Genomic DNA, 20,208 nt, shown 5'->3' on the forward strand with positions numbered 1-20,208 from the left:
GGGGAACATCCTTTCAAATATACACCCATGCTTACAGAATTGAATGCTTCCACCGCTGCGAGGATCAGTGCCCAAATGAAGTCAGCACAGACAAGAAAGCCAGTACTGAATGGTTGGTGTACCCATAGGGCTCTGATCAAAAGTAGTGCACTTTATAGGAAATAGGGAGCCATTTGGCACAAAGCCTGTGTGTTGTAAGATGTCCAGGTGCTGAGATGTTGTTGCTCACCTGGTTTTGCTTTGTTGTTTGAGGTAATGATTAACAATGTCATTTTTCTTAATAATTAATTAGCGCTGTTATGCCTAATTCATGAATGGAGGACCATGGCAGGATGGGCGTGTGGTCATCTTAAACCAGGGATCATCAACTAGATTCAGCTGCGGGACAATTTTTTTCTTGAGCGGATGGTCAGGGCCAGCAAATTGACCACAAGAAGCAAATATATTTCACTAAAACATAATCATTTCAGACCTTGTTTACATTATATATATATTTTTTGCTCAGAAAACTTGGGGGGCCAAATGAAATCACAAGTGGGCCAAATTCCTGCTGGCCGCCAGTTGGGGAACCCTGTCTTAAACCATTATTCATCCCATTGAGGGTACATTTGGAGACAATTTAACTTTTTTGTTTTACCGAAACATTAAAACAAATCCCTTCAAATGAATGGATTCAGCAATTACCACCCAACAATTTTTGACAGGTATATAAAATCGAGCACACAGCCATGCGATCTCCATAGACAAACATTGGCAGTAGAATGGCCTTACTGAAGAGCTTAGTGACTTTCAACGTGGCAACGTCATAGAATGCCAGCTTTCCAAAAAGTCAGTTTGTCAAATTTCTTCCATGCTAGAGCTGTTCCGGTCAACTGTAAGTGCTGTTATTGTGAAGTGGAAACATCTAGGAGCAACAATGGCTCAGCCGCCAAGTTGTGATAGGCCACACAAACTCACAGAATGGGACTGCCAAGTGCTGAAGTGCGTAAAAATTATCTGACCTCAGTTGTGACACTTACTACCGAGTTTCAAACTGCCTCTGGAAGCAACAAGAACTGTTCGTCGGGAGCTTCATGAAATGGGTTTTCATGGCCGAGCAGCCGCACACAAGCCTAAGATCACCATGCACAATACCAAGCATCGACTGGAGTGGTGTAAAGCTCGCCACTATTGGGCTCTGGAGCAGTGGAAATTCGTTTTCTGGAGTGGTGAATCACGCTTCACCATATGGCAGTCTGACGGACGCATCTGGGTTTGGCAGATGCCAGGAGCACGCCAGCTGCCCCAATGTATAGTGCCAACTGTAAAGTTTGGTGGAGGATGAATAAATATCTGGGGCTGTTTTCATGGTACGGGCTAGGCCCCTTAGTTCCAGTGAAGGGAAATCTTAATGCTGCAGCATACATTGACATTCCAGACGATTCTGTGCTTTGTGGCAACAGTTTGGGGAAGGCCCTTTCCTGTTTCAGCATAACAATGCCCCCGTGCTAAAAGCGAGGTCCATACAGAAATGGTTTGTCAAAATGGGTGTGGAAGAACTTGACTGGCCTGCACAGAGCCCTGACCTCAACCGCATCGAACACCTTTGGGATGAATTGGAATGCCGACTGCGAGCCAGGCCTAATCGCGCAACATCAGTGCTCTTGTGGCAGAATGGAAGCAAGTCCCCGCAGCAATGTTCCAACATCTAGTGGAAAGCCTACCCAGAAGAGTGGAGGCTGTTATAGCAACTACATATTAATGCCCATGATTTTGAAATTAAATGTTTGATGAGCAGGTGTCCACATACTTTTGGTCATGTAGCATATTTAGAATTGTGGTCTAGAAAATAAATAAGTGAAAGACCCATTTTTCTTCCTCTTTCTATTCTGTTAACAAATGTCTCCACCTCTCTATCCTTCACCTTTATCCTGTACCTCATTCTCCTCAAACTGATAAAAAACTGTTTTAACCCTAAACCCAATTTGGCATGAGACTCCCATTTTATCACCTGACAAAACCACCCAACTTTTCCTCAAGCCAAAAACTAATTAAAGTTGCAACCGAAAGTCAGACCTAAAGAGAATGTGAAATGGCACGAAAAAAAGAGCGAGTGAGGTTGGGGGAGAGAGATTAACAAGTTTAGCCTCGTGCAGACAGAACATTGTCTCTCCACCACTAATCCTTTATGTAACAGATAGGCAGCTGGGCCCTTGTCTGGCGAGGCTGTCCTCTGATCTGCCCGTCTCCTCGTCTGCTCCTGTGTGTCTACCATCACTTACCCAGACCTTCTGTGCTCCTCGGATCAGGGATAAATACTGGAGCGCTTTCTCCCAGACGAGAAGGGTGTAGGGTTGAAAGAGATGGCTCGATGCAACCAGGACGGCTTTCCACAGCATGAGACAGATGAAAGTGAGGGGGAAAAAAGAAGCTGCTTTTAAAGAGACTGAATCTCCAACAGTGTTTACATGTCACAAGGTGACTGAAACATATTTTTCCCCTCATTAAAACTTCTTCCACTTCCAGGGAGAGAAGTTGCAAACTTAAAACTCGTGTTCTGCTGTTTTGTGGGAGTAGATGTCTCGATGTTAAAACCATCTGGAACAGTGCGCTACCATGGAGACTTGACCATAATGATTGGCGTTTAGTGTTCAACAAACAACCCTTTGGAATCGATTCATGACCTCAACATTTTTGGGGGCCACGGTCATTAAATGTCTCAAGACTAACTGTTAAAGAGAACTATAATTTGATGTATCTGCTGTTCAATTTTAAACTGTTGTGAACCTGGGGCCATACAGTCAATATGCCTCTTATGACCATTTATTGGCATATAGCTCTTGATTTAAAGGGGCTTATCCCTATCTATCTAAACTCAATGTTTCCTTAGTGCATTACTCTCCTATACAATTACCTAAATGAACTGGCGGTCATTCTACTGCGTGTGGAATATACAGGGTCAGAGCCAGAACAAGTAGGCGGCAGGAACCTATTAAGCTAAAACAACAAGGTATTTAATCTCTGTGGCTTGAAATATATAATAAATTGCATAATCCTGGGAAACAATTGCATAGAATTTCCACAAATGCATTAACATACAATAAAGCTGAGTTGGCCACTTTAATCAATGAGCCATAGGGCCTCCCGGGTGGCGCAGTGGTCTAGGGCACTGCATCGAAGCACTAGCTGTGCCACCAGAGACTCTGGGTTCGTGCCCGTGGGGTGACGCACAATTGGCGTCAACAAGCAACTAGCACACACAGCTAACCATACCGCTTGAACCTCAGTAGGAGGGATAGATTATGCCGGCCCATATTCTGAGAGTCCTCTTGAAGACTTGGTATTGTGTCCAGCCTGGTTGCAGCAGTAGCAACATGGTTTACCTCGCAATGAATTTGAATACTAGGACGATGGCTTTCTTCGTTCTTCCCGTAGGGGGGTCAACACCTAGGTGGGGTTTCAGCTCCTGGATAATTTCCCATTTGAGCCCCTTCATTTGGTCCTTAACATCCTGCATGATTTTTCTCTTGAGAGCCTGCCATCAGTTCACTTCTTGTGAACGAGACCGTTGAGACCAGCTGATGACAGAGACAGGGCCAGATTAATGCATGGTTTTATAAGGGCTGGGCCCGAGAGCCAAATGATATACAGTACCAGTCAAAAGTTTGGTCACACCAGGGTTTTTCATAATTTTTTCTATTTTCTACATTGTAGAATAATAGTGAAGACATCAAAACTATGAAATAACACACATGGAATCATGTAGTAACCATAAAAGTGTTAAACAAATCCAAATATTTTTTTTATTTGATATTCTTCAAAGTAGCCACCCTTTGCCTTGGTGACAGCTTGGCATTATCTCAACCAGCTTCATGAGGTAGTCACCTGGAATGCATTTCAATTAACAGTTGTGCCTTGTTAAAAGTTAATTTGTGGAATTTCTTTCCTTCTTAATGCGTTTGAGCCAATCAGTTGTGTTGTGACAAGGAAGGAGTGGTATACAGAAGATAGCTCTATTTGGTAAAATACTAAGTTTATACAATGGGGCTCCAAAGTGGCGCAGTGGTCTAAGATGCTGCATCTGAGTGCTAGAGGCATCACTACAGACAACCTGGTTTGAATCCAGACTGTATCACAGCCGGCCGTGATTGGGAGTCCCATAGGGGTAGGCCTACACCGGCCAAACTCAGACGATGCTGGGCCAATTTTGCGCCACCCTATGGGACTCCATCTCATAGTCTGAGAGTCTTTAGGTGCCTTTTGGCAAACTCCAAGTTGGCTGTCATGTGCCTTTTACTGAGGAGTGGCTTCCGTCTGGTCACTCTACCATAATGGCCTGATTGGTGGAGTGCTAAAGATATGTTTGTCCTTCTGGAAGGTTCTCCCATCTCCACAGAGGAACTCTAGAGTTCTGTCAGAGTGGCCATCGGGTTCTTGGTCACCTCCCTGACCAAGGCCCTTCTCCCTGATTGCTGATTGCAACCTCCCTGATTGCTCAGTTTGGCTGGGCAGCCAGCTCTAAGAAGAGTTTTGGTGGTTCTAAACTTCATCCATTTAAGAATAATGGAGGCCATTGTGTTCTTGGGGACCTTCACTGCAGCAGAAATGTTTTGGTACCCTTCCCCAGGTGTATGCCTTGACACAATCCTGTCTCAGGGTTCTTCAGACAATTCCTTCAACCTCATGGCTTGGTTTTTGCTCTGACATGCACTGTCAACTGTGGGACCTTATATAGACAGGTGTGTGCCTTTCCAAATCATGTCCAATGAATTGAATTTACCACTGGTGGACTCCAATGAAATTCTTGAAACATCTCAAGGATGATCAATGGAAACAGGATGCACCAGAGCTTAATTTTGAGTCTCATAGCATAGGGTCTGAATACTTATGTAAATAAGGTATTTCTGTTTTTGTTTTTTTATACATTTGCCCAAAGAAATTTAAACCTGTTTTCGCTTAGTCATTATGGGGTATTGTGTGTAGATTCCTGAGAAAAAATAAATAAGGCTGTAACGTAACAAAATGTATAAAAAGTCAAGGGATCTGAATACTTTCCGAAGGCACTGCATGTATTTACATGCACATGTCAAAAGCCTTGATGCAGTGTGTGCCATGCCAGTAAACTGCCAGTCCGGAGCCCACTCTGTCTCAACATGGCCCCCAGACAATTCGAAATCCTTCAGTTTAAATATTTATCTATTGCATAACCGCCTAAGAATATTGGCCAAGGAAAACTATTCCGGCGACATCAACACAATGTTACATTCATGTGCTGTGCCAAGCAAGCAGTGCTGCTTCTTCTGTATCTGGAGTTGCCTGCTTCTTTTTCACTCGGATGAAGTCCCTCTCTCCAGACTGATGGGTCTCCATTGATAATGTGGTGGCTAGCTGGGTGGATTAATCCTAGGTGTAACCCCATTGGGAATCAGAGTGCATTCAAAATGTAAACCGAAAGAGATGATAGAGAAGCAGTCTTGTCGATTTTGTACTACTGTCAGCAACTGAATGCTTTTATGGTGTCATATTAACATCATGCGGTTATAGAACAGATTTTTCCGATTGTATTTCACAGTGCCATAGATTGTTTTTTTCTCCTCAATAGAGATCTTTCTTTCACACAACATTCATTCTCTTCAAATGATTGATTAACAGTGTTTAACGCAGAAGGTTCTTCATGAGAGGGTTCAGGTCACCGGCAACCGAGAGGTTGTGAGTTCAATTCCAAAGTGAGATTGACTCCCAAGTAATCAGAATACAGCAGCATACTGTCCCTTACAGCAATAATACCTTAATCCAGCTCTAAAAATACAATAACTTTTTGTATATTTACCGTATTTTCACTGCAACCATTTTGTGTAATAGTGAACCATCTGGTTCTAACAGTGTAATTAAGAACCACACATAAGGGATAATCAATGACGGGCTATGCGTTCTATGAAAAAATTATAAACGATGTGGAAGGTGTATTCCACAACGTGGTAGCGGAGTGGAACTGATCTTCCACGGATTTGCATTATTTTCCAGAGAAGAGCCCCGAGTTGATTATCCCTTTTTTACCATGGGTATAATTTAACACAATTGCATCTAGAAATGTGTTCATTTGCCTGTAGAAATGTGTTCAACATCCACTGAAGTATCTCCCAAGTTTACTAGATAGCTACAGTAGTTGCCGTGGTAACCACACAAAAATACTTGCAAATTTAGCTCACCAAACCATCAGTCCAAGCTTGCTATTATGAAAATCGAATTCAACAATACCAATAATGTTTTAATTCAACTTTTCCTTTCAAAAGCAGCTCAAACAGAAAATGTAAGGGTTAACTATAGTAATTGAATTCTACCGTGCTGATATACCGTGGGTTATAGGGAAATAGTGCACGCTCTAGAATGCCATTCAAGACAATCAGAAATGAGTATTTAACTATGCCATGGTATAACAAATGGTTATACAAAGGGTTAATCAAAGAATTTATATTAAAAGGTTATCCAAAGCCCAAAAAGGGTTCCCCTACAGCAGGGCTCTCCAAACCTGTTTCTGGAGAGCTACCGACCTGTAGGTTTTCGCTCCAACCCTAATCTAGTGCATCTGATTCTAACAAGTGTAGAGTTGCATATGACCTCACTGTTCCTTCAAATGAGATCCTACCATTTCGTCAAACATTACATGGTGGAACAGCGACACTGGAGGCCCCCAGGCACATTGGTTATTCTTATTGTTTTGTTTATGAAACGGAGTAGAGGAGCATCCAGCATCGTGGTAAAAAAAAATATCTCATTACAAACTCTGCTGATGTGCAACCATGTCCGAGGGAAAAATACAGTGTTTGTTGTCTGAAGTAATGGCTTTGTTGTTCTAATATCGCAAATGGATTTGGCAGTTTCACCGTTACGGATTCCAGCTTTAACAACAACAATATCTCCTGGCAAGTAACACTGACCTCCATAAAGGACAGATGTCTCTGGGCTGTATCATGACATACTCATACTCATAATGCTCTATAACTATGGTGTTCCATCTCCTTATTAATACATGGTCTACTGCACTGTTTCTCTTTCAGGTGTCTCTCACCAATGACATTTACATGTGGTATTTTGAAGAAGCTTCCATGGGTCTTTCATCTTCCTTCTAAGAGCTGACCAAAGATTACTCTGAAAGATCACACGTCCCTTGGGCCAACAGGTCAGGCACATCAGACTATGCAAAGCCTTGGAAGCCTAAATCAACCAACCTTATTGACATTTACAACATCAATGATGACCATCTCTTCCATCTGTGTTATGGCCTTTGTGCCTAGTTGGTGACAGTTAACATGACCCAAATGACCAAATCTGATTGATTAGCCCTTTAACGGGCATTAGCATGAATTAGCTTGCTATTTCACAATGCAATTTTGTGATGGCCGCACCGCGGACCGCACAGTAAAAAAGTATGTATAATTTATGCCCGTTAACGCTCACTTTGCACTTTACACATACACATAATATATAAATAATGGTGTTACATAGTAGTTTCCAGGAAATTACTGAGCAATTTCCAACACAAAGTCAGAACAACTTTCCCAGTTTAACAACAGATAACGCTCCGGCGGGAGAAATCAATAGACGAATATCACAGCCAATCACAACAGTGACTCAGTAATACTGTGAAACACCAGTAGCGGTGCGTGGGTAAAATAACTGGGAAAGTCAAGCGAGGAAAAAACTGCCATATTACAGCTTATGTGTTGTGATAATTGCATTGTTTGCGCTATAACCTGTTTGTTCATACACTACATGACCAAAAGTATGTTGACACCTGCTCATCGAACATCTCATTCTAGAATTATGGGCATTAATATTAATATGCTATAACACTCTCCACTCTTCTGGGAAGGCTTTCCACTAGATGTTGGAACATTGCTGCAGGGACTTGCTTCCATTCAGCCACAAGAGCATAATAAGGTCAGGCACTGATGTTGGGCGATTAGGGCTGGCTCACAGTCGGCTTCCCCAAACTGTAGCCACAAAGTCAGAATGTCATTGAATGCTGTATCCCTTCACTGGAACTAAGGGGCCTACCCCGAAACATGAAAAATAGCACCAGACCATTTTTCCTCCTTTACAGATAGCACTATGCATTTGGGCAGGTTGAGTTATCCTGGCATCCGTCAAACCAGATGGTGAAGCGTGATTCATCACTCCGGAGAACTGCTCCATAGTCCAATGGCGGTGAGCTTTACACCACTCCAGTCAACCCTTGGATTTGCGCATGGTGATCTTAGGCTTGTGTGCGGCTGCTTGGTCATGGAAACCCATTTCATGAAGCTCCCGGCGAGCTTCCAGAGGCAGTTTGGAGGCAGTTTGGAACTTAGTAGTTGGTGTTGCAACTGAGGACAGACGTGTTCTTACGAGCTTCAGCAGTCGGCGGTCCCGTTCTGTGAGCTTGTGTGGCCTACCATTTCGCGGCTGAGCCGTTGTTGCTCCTAGACCTTTTCACTTCACAATAACAGCACTTACAGTTGACCGGGGCAGCTCTAGCAGGGCAAAATGTTGACGCACTGATTGTTTGAAAGGTGGCATCCTATGACGGTGCCACGTTGAAAGTCACTGAGCTGTTCAGTAAGGCCATTCAATTGCCAATGTTTGTCTATGGGGATTGCATGGCTGCGTGCTCAATTTTATACACCTGTCAGCAACGGGTGTGGCTGAAATAGCCAAATCCACTAATTTGAAGGGGTGTCCACATACTTTTGTATATATAGTGTATGCCTTTCCACCGTGATATATAAGCCTAATGCCAAGACAATAAGACGACACAGTGGCAGAATAAATTCAACCACTCCTGTGTTTCATCACAAAACCGGAGAGTAACCTCTGTCCGGTGAAGTCCACAAAGCATATTGCATATAACAAACAGTTACATGACCTACAGCATGGTCAAGCAAGTAAAAATGTCCGACATTTTCGGAAACTTAACAACTATTTATTTAGAAACACAGAGAGTTTCTGCATGTAAATGGAGCTGCCTCCACTATTCCAACACCATCTCAACTTTAACCTTTCAACATCATCAAATCACCTATGCTTAGTCTATTACAGTAACAACTAAAAGATACCAAAAACAATTTAGTCCAATCAACATAAGCTAAATATGATGTGGCTGTCCATGGAAACTGAATTCTAAGTGTGTGTGCGTGTGTGTGCGTGCTAACAAGTAGAAACATATGTTTACTTACCCTACTTGTAGAGAAACGCCAATGCCATCCTCCTCTCTTTCATGTTGACAAAATGTCGTATCACTCTGTTATACAGGACACGCTTTTACAATAGTTTTTGATGGCCTAGGCTACCTGGCTAAAATTCTTGCTCTCTAGCCTAACTTCCTTTCATGGGCAACGATTACTCAGCTAGTTAGCATTAGCCTACTACATCTAGCTACATATTGAACTACCATCCTCTCAGGCAAGGGGCACAATGTACTGTATGAATTCGTGGTTGGATCAGAATTGCCATTATAATCATTGGCTAGTACGGAGAATTAAGTAAAATCACAAGTCCAAATCCCTATCTCCATCCATGGCTAATTTAGGAAAGGGACAACTTTATCTAGCTAGCTAACCACCAGAAGACAACAATACAAAGAGATGCAACATTTCAATTTGTTTCTGTAACTGACATTTGGTTTTTGGTGTGATTGGGGTGAAGCAAAATCCAAACTGGCTTCCCTTGACCCTTTATTGGTGTGCCAGGACCATTCACAGCTCACTCAGTTTAGCAAAATGCTGAATGGCTATTATTATATATTTTTTTATTATCGAGGGAGGCCAAATGCTTGCTGGCTTCTCTTGTATTCAATGTTACGGGTGGCAACAATGTCACACTCTTTTTGACTAGACGGCATCAGATAGATGGCCTACACATACAGAGACAGAGTGCCGCCGTTTCACTCGCACGGATGCTTTCTCCAGTGAGATACATTGAGAGAAAGAGCACCTCCTCCCAGCTGCCCCCTGCACTGAGGCTAGGAAACACTGTCAACACCGATAAAACTACGATTATCGAGAATTTCAATAAGCATTTTTCTATGGCTGGCCATGCTTTCCACCTGGCTACCCCTTCCCAGGCCAACAGCTCTGCACCCCTTGCAGCAACTTGTCTAAGCCCCCCCCGCGTCTCCTTCACCCAAATCCAGATTGCTGATGTTCTGAAAGAGCGGCAAAACCTGCACCCCTACAAATCAGCTGGGCTAAACAATCTGGACCCTCTCTTTCTAAAATTATCCACCGCAATTGTTGCTACCCCTCTCTCTCTTTCATATCGTCTTGGATCCCCAAAGATTGGAAAGCTGCCGCGGTCATTCCCCTCTTCAAAGGAAGAGACACTCTAGACCCAAACTGTTACAGACCCATATCTATCCTGCCCTGCCTTTCTAAAGTCTTTGAAAGCAAAGTTAACAAACAGATCACTGACCATTTCAAATCCCACCGTACCTTCTCCGCTATGCAATCTGGTTTCCAAACTGGTCATGAGTGCACCTCAGCCACGCTCAAGGTCCTAAACGATATCATAACTGCCATCGATAAAAGACAGTACTGTGCAGCTGTCTTCATCGACCTGGCCAAGGCTTTTGACTCTGTCAATCACCGCATTCTTATCGGCAGACTGAATAGCCTTGGTTTCTCAAATGACTGCCTCGCCTGGTTCACCAACTACTTCTCAGATAGAGTTCAGTGTGTCAAATCGGAGGGCCTGTTGTCCGGACCTCTGGCAGTCTCTATGGGTGTGCCACAGGGTTCAATTCTCGGGCTGACTCTTTTCTCTGTATATATCTCCTCCCTCCTGAATCCTCCTCCCCCTCCTCCCCCCTCCTCCCTCTCTGCTGATGACTTCGTCAACCATTTTGAAAAGAAGGTCGACGACATCCGATCCTCGTTTGCTAAGTCAAACGACACCGCTGGTTCTGCTCACACTGCCCTACCCTGTGCTTTGACCTCTTTCTCCCCTCTCTCTCCAGATGAAATCTCGCGTCTTGTGACGGCCGGCCGCCCAACAACCTGCCCGCTTGACCCTATCCCCTCCTCTCTTCTCCAGACCATTTCCGGAGACCTTCTCCCTTACCTCACCTCGCTCATCAACTCATCCTTGACCGCTGGCTACGTCCCTTCCGTCTTCAAGAGAGCGAGAGTTGCACCCCTTCTGAAAAAACCTACACTCGATCCCTCCGATGTCAACAACTACAGACCAGTATCCCTTCTTTCTTTTCTCTCCAAAACTCTTGAACGTGCCGTCCTTGGCCAGCTCTCCTGCTATCTCTCTCAGAATGACCTTCTTGATCCAAATCAGTCAGGTTTCAAGACTAGTCATTCAACTGAGACTGCTCTTCTCTGTGTCACGGAGGCGCTCCGCACTGCTAAAGCTAACTCTCTCTCCTCTGCTCTCATCCTTCTAGACCTATCGGCTGCCTTTGATACTGTGAACCATCAGATCCTCCTCTCCACCCTCTCCGAGCTGGGCATCTCCGGCGCGGCCCACGCTTGGATTGCGTCCTACCTGACAAGTCGCTCCTACCAGGTGGCGTGGCGAGAATCTGTCTCCGCACCACGTGCTCTCACCACTGGTGTCCCCCAGGGCTCTGTTCTAGGCCCTCTCCTATTCTCGCTATACACCAAGTCACTTGGCTCTGTCATATCCTCACATGGTCTCTCCTATCATTGCTATGCAGACGACACACAATTAATCTTCTCCTTTCCCCCCTCTGATAACCAGGTGGTGAATCGCATCTCTGCATGTCTGGCAGACATATCAGTGTGGATGACGGATCACCACCTCAAGCTGAACCTCGGCAAGACGGAGCTGCTCTTCCTCCCGGGGAAGGACTGCCCGTTCCATGATCTCGCCATCACGGTTGACAACTCCATTGTGTCCTCCTCCCAGAGTGCTAAGAACCTTGGCGTGATCCTGGACAACACCCTGTCGTTCTCAACTAACATCAAGGCGGTGACCCGTTCCTGTAGGTTCATGCTCTACAACATTCGCAGAGTACGACCCTGCCTCACGCAGGAAGCGGCGCAGGTCCTAATCCAGGCACTTGTCATCTCCCGTCTGGATTACTGCAACTCGCTGTTGGCTGGGCTCCCTGCCTGTGCCATTAAACCCCTACAACTCATCCAGAACGCCGCAGCCCGTCTGGTGTTCAACTTTCCCAAGTTCTCTCACGTCACCCCGCTCCTCCGCTCTCTCCACTGGCTTCCAGTTGAAGCTCGCATCCGCTACAAGACCATGGTGCTTGCCTACGGAGCTGTGAGGGGAACGGCACCTCCGTACCTTCAGGCTCTGATCAGGCCCTACACCCAAACAAGGGCACTGCGTTCATCCACCTCTGGCCTGCTCGCCTCCCTACCTCTGAGGAAGTACAGTTCCCGCTCAGCCCAGTCAAAACTGTTCGCTGCTCTGGCACCCCAATGGTGGAACAAACTCCCTCACGACGCCAGGTCAGCGGAGTCAATCACCACCTTCCGGAGACACCTGAAACCCCACCTCTTTAAGGAATACCTAGGATAGGATAAAGTAATCCTTCTAACCCTCCCCCCCCTTAAAAGAGTTAGATGCACTATTGTAAAGTGGTTGTTCCACTGGATATCATAAGGTGAATGCACCAATTTGTAAGTCGCTCTGGATAAGAGCGTCTGCTAAATGACTTAAATGTAAATGTATATCAATGATGTCGCTCTTGCTGCTGTTGATTCTCTGATCCACCACTACACAGATCTACACTTATCTCCCTCACTAGCTTTAAGCACCAGCTGTCAGAGCAGCTCACAGATTACTGCACCTGTACATAGCCCATCTATAATTTAGCCCAAACAACTACCTCTCCCTCTACTGTATTTATTTATTTTGCTCCTTTGCACCCCATTATTTCTATCTCTACTTTGCACATTCTTCCACTCACCTCGTGCTCACATTGTATATAGACTTATTTTTCTACTGTATTATTGACTGTATGTTTGTTTATCCCATGTGTAACTCTGTGTTGTTGTATGTGTCGAACTGCTTTGCTTTATCTTGGCCAGGTCACAGTTGTAAATGAGAACTTGTTCTCAACTGACCTACCTGGTTAAATAGAGGTGAAATAAAAAATGTAAAAAAAACATTAAACTTCTTGCGAATTGATGGAAAATTATGAAGCACAGGGAGACAAGACAAATAATTTTATATGTATTTTCTTTTTTTCTTGGTCAATATTTTCACAGTGTCGTGCATCCTTAAATACACGCCGTTGTGAAACACTATCATTCCACTATTAGCACCAGATACTGTATATTATGGACATTTTCCGAAATTGCAATGCAAAAATTCCCCAAAATCCTATGTGTAACACCTTTAAAGGACCCTCCAGAGGAAGTTGCACCACTATTTCGATGCAATTCCTGTCCTTGTGCGGAGATGCTCATTTAGTTTCACCCTCCGAACACAGAAGCATTGCTCCTTATAAATATTGATAAGTTGTGTGTGCACTTCTCCACCTTCCTCCATGTGCACAGCACATACGGTCTCTGGCACAGCCCACACTCTGAGTTGTGTAAACATATTTAGCTAGCTTGTAACTGTACAACAGCTGGAACGACCTAGTTAACTGTATGTTTACATGTATTCCCACTAGCTGGTTACTAGACGACCAATAGAACAATTGGCCCTAAAACGTTTTATAGGGAGCAAAGGAAAGCAACTCCTGCCTGTATCAGTGATGGACTCTAGCTATAATACGGACCAATATTTTTATAGAAATATAGCTAGCTACAAATACAATAGCCCAATTTCTTGCCTAATTGTTTTGATGAGCTGGTTAGAATAAGGTTGTCACTTGGTCAAATCAGAAATTATACTTTGTACCAAGTGCATTAACATCTTGCAATGTATAGGTTTACATACAGATAACTGCCAAAATAATGGAAAAACTTCAGCAAATGAGGGATACAAAGTATATTTAAGCAGGTGCTTCCACACAGGTGTGGTTCCTGATGCTTTTGGTCATGGGCATGCCATAATTTGGGCCATTAGTTTTGCTACCATGGCTATGCCCCCATAGGATGACAATGCTCCCACCCATGGGGCACGAGTGGTCACTGAATGGTTTGATGACCATGAAAACAATGTAAATCATGGCCGTCTAAGTCATCAGATCTCAACCCATTTGAACATGTGAGATTCTGGCATTTTCCACCACCATAAACACAACACAAAATTAAGGAATTTCGAATGGAAGAATGGTGTCACATCCCTCCAATAGAGTTCCAGTTACTGGTAGAATCTAAGCCAAGGTGCATTGGAAACTGTTCTGGCGAGTGGTGGCCCAACGCCCAATTATGACACTTTATTTTGGCAGTTAACTGTATCATGTAATTCTACTGTATGTTTCTTATTATCTACTTAGTATTATAAAACTTAATCCAGATGTTATTACACTGTTGATGTACACTGAATGTACAAAACATTAGGAACAGCTGCCCTTTCCATGACATAGACTGACCAAGTGAATCCAGGTAAAATCCATGATCTCTTATTGATGTCACTTGTCAAATCCACTTTAATCAGTGTTGATGAAGGGGAGGATACAGGTTAACCCTCCTGCTGTGTACGGTCGAATTGGACCGATTTACAAGTTCTCTCTCTGATTGTCATAAGGTTCTATGACTTTGTCCACACTGAGCATCTGAACACACAATATACATTTAGAGGATTTTCATTACATTTTGGATGTTTTTTAACTTTTGTACACCTGTGGTGTTCCCGGTCAAAAATTACCGGTCATTAGAAATGAATGGGAGGGACTACAATTAGTGTATAAAATTTAGTTCAGGCACATGCCCATTCATCAGATGGACACACTTCCTTTCCCAGACCCCCACATGCATGTGTTTGAGCACACACACACACACACACACACACCTCACTCCCCTTCTTGGCATCCATGACAACGCCCCCAGGATCATTTCCCCAACAGAATCTTTCCCCCACGGGAACCACACCTGTTGGCATTCTCACAAAAAATCGCAACATTGTTTCAAAAATATATAAAACTTTTCTTGCAGCTCTGGTATATGAAGCATTTTTGAGGCCTTACACACAATTCATTCTGTGGCAGCATAATGACCAAACGATATACTGTATGTGAGGCTCTTGATCATATCTTTGACTGACACAAAGTAGTCTGTGATAAATAGCACAATATGTTTCATCTGAATATTTGTTATAGTCAAAATAATCCATACATTATGCTTTTTTTAATCAAAACCTAGTTATTTGAGCTCAGGTCAATGAGGCCTACAGGCCATAAATAGCAATAGAAGTTCAAAATGTGTAATGTTCAAAAGCACTTAAGTTGATAAAAAGGTCTAACACAACATTAGGTGATAATATATATATTATTATGGATTTATAACCAGCTATAATGATGCGGTCATTTTGGACCGGGAACACATAATTCATTAACATGAAACAAACACAGCAGGAGGGTTAAAGAAGGATTTTTAAGCATTGAGACAATTGAGACATGGGTTGTGTATGTGTGCCATTCAGATCGTGAATGTCACATGGGATGACGCTGGAGAGACGAAGCAGGGTACGGGGAGTAAAACATTTAATATAGAACGGACATGGAACGAGACAGTAATAGCGTCAGCAAACAGGTAACTAAGACAAAAAACAATTAATGTAGCAGCAGGGAAAAGAGCAAGGGAACTGACAAATATAGGGGAGGTAATAAACAGGTGATGAGTGAGTCCAGGTGAGTCCAATATCGCTAATGCGTGAGACGAGGGAAGGCAGGTGTGCGTAATAGATGGCAGGAGTGCATGATGCAGGCTGCCTGGCGCTTCGGGGGGAAGAGCGGGAGCAGATGTGACAGTGAATGGGCAAGACAAAATATTTAAATGACTTTGAACAGGGTATGGTAGTAGATGCCAGGCGCAACAATCTGAGTGTGTCAAACTGCAACGCTGCTGGGTTTTTCACACTCAACAGTTTCCAATGTGTATCAAGAATGGTCCACCGTCCAAAGGACATCCAGCCACAACTGTGGGAATCGTTGGAGTCAAGATGGGCCAGCATCCCTGCGGAACTCGTTCGACAACTTGTAGAGTCCATGCCCCAATGAATTGAGGCTGTTCTGAGGGCAAAAGTGGGTGCAACTCAATATTCCTAACGTACGTTCAGTGTATTGAGTACAAAATTACTAGTGTGTATTCTCTGACTAATTACACCAGAATGTGTATACTGTAATAGAGTTTTTTTTTTGGGGGGGGGAGTGGTTGCATCATTTGATTTACACAACATACCTACCACTTTTAAGATGCAAAATATTTTTTATTGTGAAACAAACAAGAAATAAGACAAAAAAACTTGAGCGTGCATAACTATTCACCCCCTCAAAGTCAAAACTTTGTAGAGCCACCTTTTGCAGCAATTACAGCTGCAAGTCTCTTTTGGTATGTCTCTCTAAGCTTGGCACATCTAGCCACTGGGATTTTTGCCCATTCTTCAAAGCTAAACCGCTTTAGCTCCTTCAATTTGGATGGGTTCCGCTGGTGTACAGCAATCTTTAAGTCAAACAACAAATGCTTAATTGGATTGAGGTCCGGGTTTGACTAGGCCATTCCAAGGCATTTAAATGTTTCCCCTTAAATCACTAGTGTTGTTTTAGCAGTATGCTTAGGGTCATTGTCTTGCTGGAAGGTGAACCTCCGTCCCAGTCTCAAATCTTTGGAAGACTGAAACAGGTTTCCCTCAAGAATTTCCCTGTATTTAGTGCCATCCATTATTCCCTCAATTCTGACCAGTTTCCCAGTACCTGCCGATGAAAAACACCCCCAAAGCATGATGCTGCCACCATGCTTCACTGTGGGGATGATGTTCTCGGGGTGATGAGAGGTGTTGGGTTTGTGCCAGACATAGCGTTTTCCTTGATGGCCAAAAGTCTCCCACATGCCTTAAGGCGAACACCAAACGTGTTTGCTTATTTTTTTCTTTATTTTTTTCTTTAAGCAATGCCTCTGTTCCGTAAAGCCCAGCTCTGTGGAGTGTATGGCTTAAAGTGGTCCTATGGACAGATACTCCAATCTCCGCTGTGGAGCTTTGCAGCTCATCAGGGTTATCTTTGGTGTCTTTGTTGCCTCTCTCCCTCCTTGCCTGGTCCGTGAGTTTTGGTGGGCGGCCCCCTCTTGGTAGGTTTGTTGTTTAACTTCTCACGAGTCACCAACCCTGATCCGGTAGCACCCCCCACCCCCCACCCCACTGAGTAGCATAGCTAGCATAGCGTCACAAGTAACTTGTAGCATCTAAATATCATTAAATCACAAGTCTAAGACACCAGATGAAAGATACAGGTCTTGTGAATAAAGCCACCATTTCAGATTTTTTAAATGTTTTACAGGGAAGACACAATATGTAAATCTATTAGCTAACCACGTTAGCAAAGGACACGATATTTTTACTCCCAACAGCTTTTTCCTGCGTCAGTAGCTATCACTAATTCGACTAAATAAAAATATATATAGCCACTAACCAAGAAACAACTTCATAAGATGACAGTCTGATAACATATTTATGGTATAGCAGTTTTTTTGGGGAAAAATGTGCATTTTTCAGGTATAAATCACAGTTCTACATTGCAGCCGCAATCTGAAATAGTGCTGACCCAGCCAGAACAATTACAGAGACCAACGTCATATAACGAATTACTCATCTTAAAACATTTCAGAAAAATACACAGCGTACAGATATTGAAAGCCCAACATCTGGTGAATCCAAACAATATTTCAGATTTATGAAATGTTTTATAACGAAAACAAAATGTAGAGCTAAATTAGCATAGCTATACCAGGCAGATTCGGCTAGGCGCCCACGGCCAGTTCACATGCACAACAGATATGATATAACATCGTAAATTGGGTCTTACTATGGCTGATCTTTCATCAGAATGTTGATCAAAGTGTCCTTTGTCAAGATGAGTCGTTGGTTCCGTTCAGAATTGTTCCTTGCCCACTCCATTTAGCACAGGTACCGGTCGAGTGGCACGGATTTCTCAAATGTAAATACAATCCGACAACGGAACACCGCAAAACTCCCGGAAAAATTCAAATAATCTGATTAAACTATATTGAAAAAACATACATTACGATGATATGGTCACATGTATCAAACAAAATTCGACACGGAGATAGTTTTCATACATAACGCCAGCAAAACAGTACACAATCGCAGCTCAAATTCGAGCGATTCAGTAAACCGGAAGTTGTCGGTCACGCCAAAGAAATGGGTCCTATTTCACGTCAGTCCCAGATAAACAAAGAATTTCTCCTCTGACGTCCTCTTGACAACCAGAGGAATGCGAATGAAGTGTGTTTCTGGTCATAGGGGGCACGACCATATATAGGCAGAGCTTTGAAGCCAGCATAACACATCTTGATTTTATGTTCTTGGTCATGGAAAGTGCTGTGAAATGACTTCTGTATCACTCAGAGACAAAATTGAAACGGTTTTAGAAACTAGAGATTGTTTTCTTTCCAATGGTATTATTTATATGCATATAGTAAGAGCAATAATTGAATAAGAGGCAGTTTAATCTGTAGAGCAAATTATGCTAATGCAAAAATAGCATCCCCTGTATTCTCAAGAAGTTAACCTCTACTTCATCACCATCCCTGATCCGGGAGCATCCTCATCAGTAAAAAAGCTGACTAGCATAGCCTAGCATAGCGCCACAAGTAAATACTAGCATATAAATATCATGAAATCACAAGTCCAATACAGCAAATGAAAGATACACATCTTGTGAATCCAGCCATCATTTCCGGTTTTTTAAATGTTTTACAGCGAAAACACTATGTATTTCTATTAGCTAACCACAATAGCAAAAGACTCAACCGCATATTTTCACAATTTTTATACCGCATAGGTAGCTATCACAAAACCAACCAAATAGAGAAATAATTAGTCACTAACCAAGAAACAACTTCATCAGATGACAGTCTTATAACATGTCATACAATAAATCTATGTTTTGTTCGAAAATTTGCATATTTCAGGTATAAATCATAGTTTTACATTGCAGCTACAATCACAAATAGCACCGAAGCAGCAAGAATAATTACAGAGAGCAACGTGAAATACCTAAATACTCATCATAAAACATTTATGAAAAATACATGGTGTACAGCAAATGAAAGATAAACATCTTGTGAATCCAGCCAATATTTCAGATTTTTTAAGTGTTTTACAGCGAAAACACAATATAGCATTATATTAGCTTACCACAATAGCCAAACACACAACCGCATTCATTCACCGCAAAGGTAGCGATCGCAAAAAAACAGCAAAAGATATAAAATTAATCACTAACCTTGACCAACTTCATCAGATGACAGTCCTATAACATCAGGTTATACAATACACTTATGTTTAATTCGAAAATGTGCATATTTTGAGCTGCAAACCGTGGTTATACATTGTGAATATGTAGCATCGATTCACCAGAATCTCCGGAGAAATTTTGGACAGTCACCTAATCTAATCAAAGAACTCATCATAAACTTTACTAAAAAATACATGTTGGACAGCAAATGAAAGATACACTAGTTCTTAATGCAATCGCCGTGTTAGATTTTTAAAAATAACTTTACCATAACAAACAACTTACCTTATAGCGAGACAGCGCCCGCAAAAAGGAAGGAAAATACGACTAAACATTTTCCACAGAAATACGAAATAACATCATAAATGGTTCTTACTTTTGCTGAGCTTCCATCAGAATCTTGTACAAGGAGTCCTTTGTCCAGAATAAATCGTTGTTTGGTTTTAGAATGTCCTCTTCTCCTGTCGAATTAGAATTAGCAACCTTAGCTAGCCAAGTGGCGCGAAGATGTCCATCTTCACCTAACGCAGAGAACGGAAAACTCCAAAACTCCCGATAAACGTTGAATAATCTGTTAAAACTATATTGAAAAAACATACTTTACGATGATATTATCACATGTATCAAATAAAATCAAAGCCGGAGATATTAGCCGTCTATACCGAACGCTTTTCAGAAGCCAATGCTGATGTCCTTCCCGCGCCTTGGTAGACAAAGGAAATAGTGGTCACGTCATTCCAAGAGCTCTTGTTTGACCTCAGATCAAGCTAGACACCCCATTCCACCTCCCACTGCCTGTTGACATCTAGTGGAAGGTGTATGAAGTGCATGTATATCCA

Source organism: Salvelinus alpinus, chromosome 14 (genome assembly GCF_045679555.1).
Source record: "Salvelinus alpinus chromosome 14, SLU_Salpinus.1, whole genome shotgun sequence".
Classification (NCBI taxonomy): Eukaryota; Metazoa; Chordata; class Actinopteri; order Salmoniformes; family Salmonidae; genus Salvelinus; species Salvelinus alpinus.